This window comes from Mytilus edulis, chromosome 13, assembly GCF_963676685.1.
Source record: "Mytilus edulis chromosome 13, xbMytEdul2.2, whole genome shotgun sequence".
Taxonomy (NCBI): Eukaryota; Metazoa; Mollusca; class Bivalvia; order Mytilida; family Mytilidae; genus Mytilus; species Mytilus edulis.
Window position 1 is genome coordinate 5,204,377 of NC_092356.1, and position 12,808 is coordinate 5,217,184.

The 12,808-nt window shown below is 32.3% G+C and overlaps 1 long non-coding RNA gene across 1 annotated transcript; it reads right to left on the minus strand.

Moving 5' to 3' along the window:
- Window positions 1-8,575: 8,575 nt before the first annotated feature.
- On the minus strand, window positions 8,576-11,954 carry LOC139501745 (uncharacterized). Its single transcript, XR_011658645.1, has 3 exons — window positions 11,821-11,954; window positions 10,366-10,468; window positions 8,576-9,424 (listed from the first exon to the last, which is right to left on the minus strand). It is a non-coding gene; the product is annotated as an uncharacterized lncRNA (long non-coding RNA).
- Between the last annotated feature and the right edge of the window lie 854 nt (window positions 11,955-12,808).

Below are 12,808 nucleotides of genomic sequence, written 5' to 3' on the forward strand. Positions count from 1 at the left end.
ATTATTTAAATGAATTAAACTATTGCTGATTGTGGCTGCATAGTTCAAGGATGTATAACTAACAAGGACGTATACACCTAACATCAAATATACTTCTTTTCAAAAATATACATAATATGATTGAATTTGATCTCGGAATATATATATATATTCAGTGCCTGTTATCATTGTAACCGAGATCGTTTTTATAATAGATAGATTGTAGTATCACAGATAAATTTGTGTTACGTTCTGTGCGTACTTATTTTCAATTATTTGTGTTTAATCCTGTTCATAAAACGGAAGTATTAATTTTCAAATTACTTTATTTTCGATGTTTCTACTGCGAAACAAAGATATTAAAAATATTTTTTTTTAAATCAACGAAGAGCGGTCCTGGTTACAAGTTAACTTAGTGTTGACCAGACCAGTCAAAAGTTAACTTGGGAACAGGTCTGGTTTTGATCGGATTTGTTCAAGCAGAAGTTAACTTTGTGGCAGGACCGGTTTCCAAGTTAACTTAGGTTAACTTTATGACAGGACTGGTTCCGAAGTTAACTTATGTTAACTTATGACAGGACTGGTTCGAAGTTAACTTATATCAATAGCGGACCTGTTTCCAAGTTAACTTTTTGGCAGACATAAAAACAGTCCTAGGTCCAAGTCCGCTTTTCAAGTTAACTAGATTTTGGTCCTAGGACTGGTCAGAGCAGTCCTACATTCGGTCACAGGTTAACTTTGACCAGTCCAAATGACTGGTTATCAAGTTAACTTGCTGTACAGGTTAGGAGTGCACCCATCTGTACTTTATGTAATGCTTGGTCTGCACCCAACTGTACACTCTCAACTGGCGAGGTTTTAAAGGCACCAAGACACAGACGAATAACTTAGTTATGTGCAGTATCAAATAATTGTATGTATGACTCCCATGCGGAGCCATCCACTATGAAGTTAAAATTTAGTTAAGACCGAATGATTGACCTTTATAAAGGAGTAGGTCTGGTATGGGCCGATTTTGGCCTCAAATTTCAAGTTCATCTAACGAAAGATTTTGGACACTTTTTAAACACTTAAGTGTCTATTTCAATTGATTCAATAAGTTTTTGGGAAAGATTTTAAGTCATTAAAAACGCTCCAATTCAAGCTTATATATGAAAAATCTATCAAATATGCAAAAAAAACGTCACTTTTCAGATGGTTTTTGTCAAAAATGAAAGTGGCCGCATCCGTGTTCATCCTCAACCTTTGTATATGTTATGTATTATCACCAAATACAACTTACGTTTCAATATTATGAATGAACACGAATGCGGCCACTTTCATTTAAGACGGAAACCGTCTAAAATTTAACTAAAATGCTACTATTGTGAAGATTTCAGTAATTTAGCATGACTTTATGATGTTAGTACCCGATATATGTACATCGTATTGTCAAAAACAGCCCATATTTATGTAGCAGAAGCATTCTACTTTCCAGTAAATATCTAAAAGATTACATTTTCACAATTTTGTAAAACTGCTATATTTTGAGGCCAAAAAGGGGTCTTACTGAACCTATTCCTTTAATAAAATGTTGCAACATATTAGTTGACACGTTCAACATGTTCAAACACAAATATATTTTCGACAAATATGTCTACGTGTAAATTTTCTGGAACGAAACACGATTATTGAGAAGTATGCGTTTGACGAGTTTAAATACAATTTGAATTAAAAAAAAAGATGGGGTATAGCAATCCGCATTATGTCGTATCGCATAAAACAAGTTTTTCACTTAAAATATACAATTAAGTGTCTATTAAAAGGCTTTTTAAAGCTCTTCGGATTATATTGATGTCTCGTGTTGATACTTCATTGTACTTATGTGACATTGAAAAGCCACATGATATTCTCTTGTTTTTCTAATGAACTAATAACAAATAGCCAATGTCGCAATATCGTTTCTTGATGCTAATTAAACAATTTTGACACGATGGAGTATATACACATGGAAAAAAGTATTGCAACACCTTGATTTTTTAAACCTGGGAAAATCAGCCTCCTTTTTCAGATAGAGTATGATAAAATATTTGTTTAATAACATTGAAACTTTGTTAATGATAACATTGGCATAAAAACTAATTAAATTGTTATAATTAACTTTGATAACAAAATGAAGTAATTTTTGTACACAAAAATGCGTTTTACAACTTACTGTTATTGTATTCGAACAATTAGTGGAGTGACAAATTAAGAAACAGGTGCTTATTTTACGACTTTAATGGACCGGCATAACTGCAGGATAAAAACGATGTTTTTGCAATGCCAATACCTTAAGCTTACTTTTTTGCCCGGTCGTAGACATTTTCTGTGGTGCATTTTTTTTGTAAAGGGGAAGGAAAAAAGACATTTGGATTTTTTTTCTAATTTTAACATTGGAAAAAAAAAATGTTACTTTTTTTTATTCTTTTGACCTATGATTTTGCATTTTATACAGAGTTTAAAGTGTTTAATCATATTGTTAAACTATAATTTGTTAAAAATTTCCTTAATTTTGTCCATTTTCACTCAGTCTAACTAAAGCAAACTTCATATATTTTAACGAAGTGGTTACAACATTGTAAATTTAAATACATCGATAATTTCATGATTTCCGAATTAAAATGATATAAAACTTCCTATTGTAAAGTGTTGAAGTCATTCCAACTCAGTATTTCTAATAAATTAACTTATGAGGAATTTTCACTTTGCATTTATAGTTCAGTGAATATGATATGGACCTCCTCGTTATTCCGATGCTCATGGAAAGATTGTAGAAATACTTCCGAACTTCCTGCCCACAAACTGCAAAAGGTCCTGGCAATAGCAGAATGCATACTTGCGTTAAAAAAGAACCTGTTTACCCCATTTCTACTTGGTTTGGCATTACAATTACACTATGCGTTTGGCTCTCAAAATTTGATAGAAAGTCCAAATTTTCATGGTTATGTACATCCTGCTCTGAAGTACGTAGATATCTGACTAGTTTAGAAAATTTTAAAATAGACAGATTCCATGACATGCCCCATATACCAAATGGCATTGCTCTATTTAAAGAAGTTGGTTGTAATATACAGGAGGGAGGAGAAAATATTGACATAAATGCTGAGACAATCGTTGATAAAAATAACATTCACTTCATGGCAAGAGCTGTATTTCAGTATCAAAAGGCATAACCAAACGTCACACAAAAGTTCCATCAATGTTAAACGGGGAATAGAACGATCTTTGACGTTGGATGATTCGAATACCAATCGTATGGCAATGTTTCCTTTCGACAAGCCAACAGAACGATATGGACCTACTCGTTACTCTGGTGTTGATGGGAAGATAGTGTCTTGTTTCATTGAAAATCTAGATATATCTGACATGTCTTTGGTATTTCTGCGACTTCTGTCGAGACGGAACCTAAATTTGATTCCATTTTCCGCAGAAAGTACTGAACAAATTGTTCCATTTTGGACCGGTTCTTACAAAAGTCTATCAGAGGTTAAATCTGAATTTTCGTTTGTAGCCTAGACTCCGGTTACATATGGCAAGCTTAGCGAAATGGCAACAATATTTACGACTATGAAACAATATTTAGATTTGTCAAAACGTGCCTGTCAACAATATGCTGTGCAAATGTTTTACAATTAATTGTATGATATTGCTAAACAATTGAAATGGTATTTGCCAAACGTTTTTTAATTACACATTATTAGACTTGGAGGAAGTCATGGCCTTTCCAGTTTTATAGCAACAGTTGGCAAGATATAGGCATCAGCTGGGCTTTATGACCTTCTTGATGACTCTGTAACTTACAGATGGGTGCAGTCCTAACCTGTACAGCAAGTTAACTTGATAACCAGTCATTTGGACTGGTCAAAGTTAACCTGTGACCAAATTTAGGACTGCTGTGACCAGTCCTAGGACCAAAATCTAGTTAACTTGAAAAGCGGACTTGGTCCTTGGACTGTTTTTATGTCTGCCAAAAAGTTAACTTTGAAACAGGTCCGCTATTGATATAAGTTAACTTCGAACCAGTCCTGCCGTAAAGTTAACATAAGTTAACTTCGAAACCAGTCCTTCCATAAAGTTAACATAAGTTAACTTCGAGACCAGTCCTGCCACAAAGTTAACTTTTGCTTTGACAAATCCGATCGAAACCAGACCTGTTTCCAAGTTAACTTTTGACTGGTCTTCTCAACACTAAGTTAACTTGTAACCAGAACCGCTCTACATCGATTTTTTAAAAATATTTATTAATATCTTTGTTTCGTGGTATAAACATCGAAAATAAAGTAAAACTAATACTTCCGTTATATAAACAGGATTTAATACAAATATTTGAAAATAAAGTTCGCATAAAACGTTGCTTGAAACACAAATTTATCTGTGATCTGCCAATCTATAGATTAAAAAACGATCTTGGTTACAATGATAACTGGCACTGAATATATATTCCAATACCTATCAAATTCAACCATATTTGCACTTTATTTATATGTATATCTATGAAAGGACGTATTTTAAAGGAAAGCATCATTTTAACATATGACTACAAATTTTTGTTCGCATAAATTTAGGGTGCCAGCATGTCCTCCTTTTATTCAAAATATTGATGCATAAAAAAATTCAGTTACGTTTTGATACCTCATGCTGACTTGTACAACAAAATTATTTGACCGCGTTGACCAAAACTAACCATGTGTGCACTTTTATTTATAAATCTATATACCTGCATAGTAAATCAGCCATATTTTTTTCAAATTTTTGTTCGCATAAATTAAGGGTACCAGCATGTCCTCCTTTTATTCAAAATTTTGATACGTAACAAAATTTCAGTAGTTTTGATACCTCATACTGACTTGTACAACAAAATTATTTGACTGCATCAACTAAAACTGACCATATTTGCACTTTAATTTGTAAATCTATATACCAGCATAGTAAATCAGCCATATGTGTTATGTCAGGATTCAATGTATATTACAATGGACAGCAATATTGCTATACAATAACAACAATTTTTTGTTTGCATAAATTAAGGGTGACAGCACATGTCCTCCTTTTATTCAAAATATTGATACGTAACAAAATTTCAGTAGTTGTGATACCTCTTGCTGACTTGTGCAACAAAATTATTTGACCGTGTTTACCAAAACTGACCATGTGTGCACTTTTTTTATAAATCTATATACCCGCATAGTAAATCAGCCATATTTTTTCAAATTTTTGTTCGCATAAATTTAGGGTGCCAGCATATGTCCTCCTTTTATTCAAAATTTTGATACGTAACAAAATTTCAGTAGTTTTGATAACTCTTGCTGACTTGTGCAACAAAATTATTTGACTGTGTTGACCTAAACTGACCATGTGAGCACTTTTATTCATAAATCTATATACCAGCATACTGAATCAGCAATTTTTTTCAAATTTTTGTTTGCATAAATTTAGGGTGCCTTCATGTCATCCTTTTATTCAAAATATTAATACGTAACAAAATTACAGTAGTTTTGATACCTCATGCTGACTTGTCCGGCAAAAGTTTTTGACCGCATCAACTTAAACTGACCATATGTGCACTTTAATTTGTAAATCTATATACCAGCATAGTAAATCAGCCATATTTTTTATGTCAGGATTCAATGTATAATACAATGGACAGCAATTTTGCTATACAATAACAACAATTTTTGTTTGCATAAATTTAGGGTGCCAGCATATGTCCTCCTTTTATTCAAAATATTGATACGTAACAAAATTTCAGTAGTTTTGATACATTTTGTACCTCTTGCTGACTTGTGCAACAAAATTATTTGACCGTGTTGACCAAAACTGACCATGTGAACACTTTTATTCATAAATCTATATACCAGCATACTAAATCAGCAATTTTTTTCAAATTTTTGTTTGCACAAATTTAGGGTGCCTTCATGTCCTCCTTTAATTCAAAATATTGATACGTAACAAAATTTCAGTAGTTTTGATACCTCATGCTGACCATGCTGACTTGTACAACAAAATTATTTGACTGCATCAACTAAAACTGACAATTTGGGCACTTTAATTTCTAAATCTATATACCAGCATAGTTATTCAACCATATTTTTTATGTCAGGATTCAATGTATAATACAATGGACAGCAATATTGTAATACAATAACAACAAATTTTTGTTTGCATAAATTAAGGGTGACAGCATGTCATTCTTTTATTCAAATTATTAACACGTAACAAAATTACAGTAGTTTTTATACCTCATGCTGACTTGTCCAACAAAATTCTTTGACTGCATCAACTTAAACTGACCATATGTGCACTTTAATTTGTAAATCTATATACCCGCATAGTAAATCGGCCATATCTTTTATGTCAGCAATGGTAAGAATTCAATGTATAATACAATGGACAGCAATATTGCAATACAATAACAACACATTTTTGTTCGCATAAATTTAGGGTGCCAGCATGTCCTCCTTTAATTCAAAATATTGATACGTAACAAAATTTCAGTAGTTTTGATACTTCATGCTGACCATGCTGACTTGTACAACAAAATTATTTGACCGCATCAACTAAAACTAACCATATGTACACTTTAATTTGTAAAGTTATATACCTGTATAGTAAATCAGCCATATTTTTTGTGTTAGGATTCAATGTACAATACAATGGACAGCAATATTGCAATACAATAACAACAAATTTGTGTTCGCATACATTTAGGGTGCCAGAATGTCCTCCTTTTATTCAAAATATTGATACGTATCAAAATTACAGTGTTTTGATACCTCATGCTGACTTGTACAACAAAATATTTTGACCGCTTCCACCAAAACTGACAATATGTGCACTTAAATTTATATCTATATACCATATATACCCGCATAGTAATTCAGCCATATTTTTTTATGTCAGGATTCAATGTATAATACAATGGATTGCAATATTGCAATACAATAACAACAAATTTTTGCTTCGCATAAATTTAGGGTGCCAGCATGTCCTCCTTATATTCAAAATATTGATACGTAACAAAATTTCAATAGTTTTGATACCTCATGCTGACTTGTACAATGAAATAATTTGACCGCATTGACCAAGACCAAAACTGACCATATGTGCACTCTAATTTGTAAATCCATATACCAGCATAGTAAATCGGCCATATTTTTTTATGTCAGGATTCAATGTATAATACAATGGACAGCTATATTGCAATACAATAACAACATGAATAACACATTTTTGTTCGCATAAATTTAGGGTGCCAGCATGTCCTCCTTTTATTAAAAATATTGATACGTAACAAAATTTCAGTAGATTTGATACCTCATGCTGACTTAATTATACAACAAAATTATTTGACTGCATCGACCAAAAACTGACCTGCATATATGTGCACTTTAATTTAAAAATCTATATATATATATCCGCATAGTAAATCAGCCATATTTTTGATGTCTGGATTCAATGTATAAAATAAATGACCGCTGTTGGGATGGCGCCTAATTATGTTTTCTCCTGGCACTCATGTGAACATGTTAGTAGGACGGCAAATGTAAGCAATAAGGAAAACAATTAATGCAATTTTTTTCCCGCATACATTGAGAATGTCAGCGTTTCATCTCTGTATTCATAATATTGAATAGTCACTAGGGTGTGTAAAACGGAACTATTAGGCCGCATCATCCAAATACATGTACCAACACTGACATGTCTGAATTCATTTGTGCTTTGTAATAAAAAATGTATTTGAGGTTCTCTTCTGGTAATAGCCCAGTAAACAATCCAACGTTGACATTACGTTGTGACAACGTAGTAAAATTACGTTGGTACAACGTAATTTTGTGAACTCCCAGGCACGTGCTGACAACCATCCACACAACGTTGGCACAACGTCATTTGTGACGTAATTTATTACCATCATAAGACGTTGTAACAACGTCTCAGGACAACTGTAAATGCCCCTTGTCTTCATTTAATTGATAGGATCAATGCAACTCTATTGAAAAAGTATGTAAAACAGGGTCTTTATTTTTTCTTTTGACCCGTTTTAAGTTGTAAATGTTTCTATGTGGGAACGATGGTAACAATGTCGATATGTACTCTATTTCCATACTGCCAGCTGTGAAAAAAATTGTGAAAACAGTTTGTTTTTTTTAATCTTTTTGACAAGTTTCAGTGTGAATTGTACATTATGTATAAATATCTGGTTTTCTAAAACAATAGTTGATTAAGGTTTATAAAGTCTTTAAGTTTTTAACTTTTGCAATACTGAAGTACAAGATTTACACATTTCCATTTAACAAATGCAACTTTTCTTACTTTTAACACATAGTACATTTGTAAATTCAAAAAGGAGATTGTGTATGATGACCAATAAAACAATATAGGTACAAATGTACATGAAACTGTACAGCCTTCAACATGACATCTTGATACATGCTTCAACTTCTAAATGTTTAGTGTATCAGTGGCCTAGAATATAGATTTCACTTTGACGACAGAAAACCATTTTTAAAGAATTATTCAGAAATACAACAAACTACCACATTATCTTTAATATTTACTGAAAATGCATTCAGCTGGATTCACTACACAATTACAAGCTATGAGAAAAGTTTGGACAATCCGCTCAAAATCTGACTGTCTAATAAATGTATATATTCTACACAATTCATACACACTTCTAACAATATCCCAAATGAAGAAAATACCTGAAATTCAATTGAACTAACTATTGCTTTTTTTCCATTGACCAACTAGAGATAGACCTACATGTATCCAAAAGTTAAGACTTCTTTTTTCTTACAATGTACATGTAGCTACATGAACCAATAAAAAATAATAGACTATGTTTCTGAATTTTTATTTCAAATTTTAGTCTTGTGTTGGTTGTATACATTGTACATGTCATTCCAAATTTTGGTTTTCTGCCCTCTAATCAGCTGGGAAATATGTTCAATTGTTTCTGCATACATGTAGTCGATAATAGTTATGTTTTCTACTCCGGTTCAGTCCATATCCTTCGAAGCAGAGACATTTTCACATATATATGTGGTTAAATTTTCGGAATACGAAGTGCAATTCATTTTTCCGTAAATTATCATACCCCGAAAATACATCCTTTCGTGATGCAGCTCCTCATGGTAAACAATCTATTTTTTTCACAAAACAATTCTTTGAAAATTTAATACTTTGAATACATTCAATAACTTCATAGTTTTTACATATTTATACTGTGATCCTCTACTTTCCAGATCAACACAAATGGTAAAGCTCAGTCACTTGTTAAAAATGAAACATGTCCATTATCACTACAGAGACATTTTTTGTTTACACACAACTTGTGTGTTCCTCATTTGAAGGGGTATTAGTTCCTCATTTGGAGGCGCATTAGGGATATTGACCCAGCTGGTCTTGGGTTGGTTTCAGATCTCTGAAGAAAAAAAATAATTATAAATTATAAAATACAAAAAATACTTATAAATTACAACAGTTCTTAAAAATTATCCCGTGTATAAACATAATCAGTATTTTTTCTATTGCTGGTCGTATAATAAACTTTGCAGATTCATAATTATGATGTATGTTAGAAATTTAACACTATTTCAACAGTATATAATTATTCATAACTTATGGTTAACCTTTGTTCTTATTTAAAAAATAACTTTGTTGTTAAATTGTCATTTGACGTGTTAATAAAATCATGTCTGTTCAAGAAAATACTATGTCTGCCCCTATGGGACGGCCCTTTTTTTTTTTAAACCCCAGCACCGACAGAATTAAAAATTAACCAGAACAACACTCCTTTGCATTTTGGTCTTTCATATACAACCACCCCCAAATAAAATTTAAGAAAAGAGCCTTCCCTAGGGGACATAATATTTTCACGAGCAACCAGTGGTTATTTTACAAAAATTATTAATACTGAGTCCAAATAATTAATAAAGGAAGTTTTTCAATATTGTCATTTATCAATTAATTTAAGATATTCAAAGGATTCTACCTTAATAAATTTAGAATTTAAATCGATACAACAAGACCTCATATCATATGCCAATGAACGCAATCTATAAAATCAACAAATTTATATAATTTGATAAATAAAATTAATATAAGAAGAATGTGTCCATGAGCCACAGATGATCTTATTCATGTTAATAAAGGATATATCTAGAGTAAAGCAGATGCTCTCCAAATTCAAAACTGTGGTTTATAATAATATGTGTTGTGTGTTGGTTGCATAACATGTGGTTCAGGCAGAAGTTAGAGAACAGAAACCAATTTTGTGTTCAATGTATGTATGTACAGTACAAGAGTAAAACTATATCACTCAGTTAAGGAGGACATAAAAAGAGCTGATCAACTGATGTTTACCTTTTTAAAATCTTGGTGCAAATTTTTGAGCTAGTGCATGCTGTTACTGCAATGATTTCCTCAACCTCACACATATTGGATGTGTGGATTTGTATACAAGACTCTGGAAAAAAAATTAAAATACATTCAATTATCTTTTATATTCTTCTGTTTGTTTCATATATAAAAAAAAGGAAGATGTGGTATGATTGCCAATGAGACAACTCTTCACAAGAGACCAAAATGACACAGAAATTAATATTCATAGGTAACCGTACGGCCTTCAACAATGAGCAAAGCCCATACAGCATAGTCAGCTATGAAAGGCACCAAAATGACAATGTGAAACAATTCAAAAGAGAAAACTCACGGCCTTATTTATAGAAAAAAATGAATGTGTGTTAGTCGGAGAACAAAGTGACAAATTTACATGCATTCCAAAATTCATACATTTAATTTTTTTGATTGATTACATCATTGTTCTGATCACTCATTTAGTGAGAGTTGATCTTTTTACATGTAGCTCTCCATTGATAAACATGTAGATTTCATACTATAAATTGTACAGCAAAAAAGATGTTCCTATGTTTTTTAACACCTGTAAACTGGGTTTATCCTGAAAACAAGAAAATTTTACCCAACTTTCCTGGCCAGATCCTAGTCTAAATGATTATGACATCTTCAAGACTTGGAAGGCTGTTTTTATTTTTTTTTCTCTGAAGCCTTCCTACGATGACCTAGTCCCAAATGATTATGACATCTTTGAAGGCTATCTTAATTTTTTTTAGTGACGCCTATTTACAACATCTTTAATTATTTTCTATTGTAACAATTGTCTATTTCCATGTCAGACCCAGTGATACATTGATTGATTTTTGCTTGACATCCAGTGGCAAATAGTTCATGCATGTTCGGGACGACCCCCAGTGACTTATGCAGTATTATCATTAATAGGCTGAGTTTGTAATACGCCAAGTTTGAAATGTGTTGAGTTTGTAATGGACCCAGATATTTAAAGTGCTAATATGTTTAGCATTGCATTTTCTGACATTGATAACATGGATAAGACTTTTATGCTTCAATCATTATCAAAAAATAACAGAGCAAAAAGACACTTGTAGCCTTAATATAAAGGGATAGTAGCTCTTGTCACAGATAGAAAACAAGTGCCTGTGCATCCCTCCCCCCTTTTTTTAACTTTCTACAGTTATTACTTTATTGCATATATCTTAAGAAACAAAACAAGTTAATCAAGCAATTTGTAAAATGGATTCAAATAACACACATTTTTGCTAAAATATCTTGTATCAGTGCAATATATTGACAGTAAAAGAAAAAGTATCATATTTCAACACGGTCACGTATAACAGACTTGAAAGAGGCGCCCAACACGACAACAGCTGTTTTATTTTCATCAATCAACATTGTTTTTATCATGGAGAACCTATTTGGCGTAATGAGCAATCATTATATTACCTTTTTCTTTGTTCTGGAATCTGGATCGAGCTTCAAATTTCTACTGCAAATTTCTCATTGTTTTTAAAAATCGAGCGGCGAAAGTGCGCATGCTCAGACTTTTCATAGAATGTAGCGGTAAAACCCGAGTACTGCTGAACGTTTCACTAATCTAATCGTAAAAATACGATTATGAAATCAAAGAGATAAATGATGACAAACGTTTAATGATATATTAAACAATAAATATTCATATAAAATACATATATTAGAACATTAAAATTGGATTTGTAATATTTTCTTGGACATCTTGGTGCAAATTATGTCTGCAGGAAAAAAAGGGGGATTTTTTTTTTAAATCGTAAATATTCGTCCACTACGTTTTTGTAATGTCGATACTACGTAACAAAATGTTACGTCGGATTATGACAGTTGTAAGCACGTTGTCACAACGTAATAAAATGTTACGTCCTGACAGGGTACTAGATTTACGTGAATTCGACGTAATTTTATAACGTCGTCTGTACGTCTGCATCCAACGTTGGATTTTTACGTTCCTACAACGTTCGTACGACGTAAACTGACGACATGACGTTCAGACGACCACTAACCGACGTCGGGACTACTTCGTGTGTTTACTGGGAGTATACTGTTAATCTATTATGTTGGTTGATTGATTTTGTTTGTAGTTAAACGTCAAGTGACAACTATTTCATTCATGTGCACAAATCTTTCGACAAATCTGACGAATTTGACGAGATTGTTGGTAGTTTTACCACATCGTACATATCCGGACACTGTACAACTGTACAATTTTCGTTAGAATATTCTGCGGAAAAAGAATAGCAAATCCAATCCAAACAAGTAGAAAAACAATGAAATCTTCATGCATGTATACATGCGTAAAGTAAAAATTATGAAGGGACAGGTAAAAAACGGGGAACGAAGTAACGTCGACAAAGATGTTGATATCCCATGATATACGAATGTTGTTCCGATGCGTTGGATA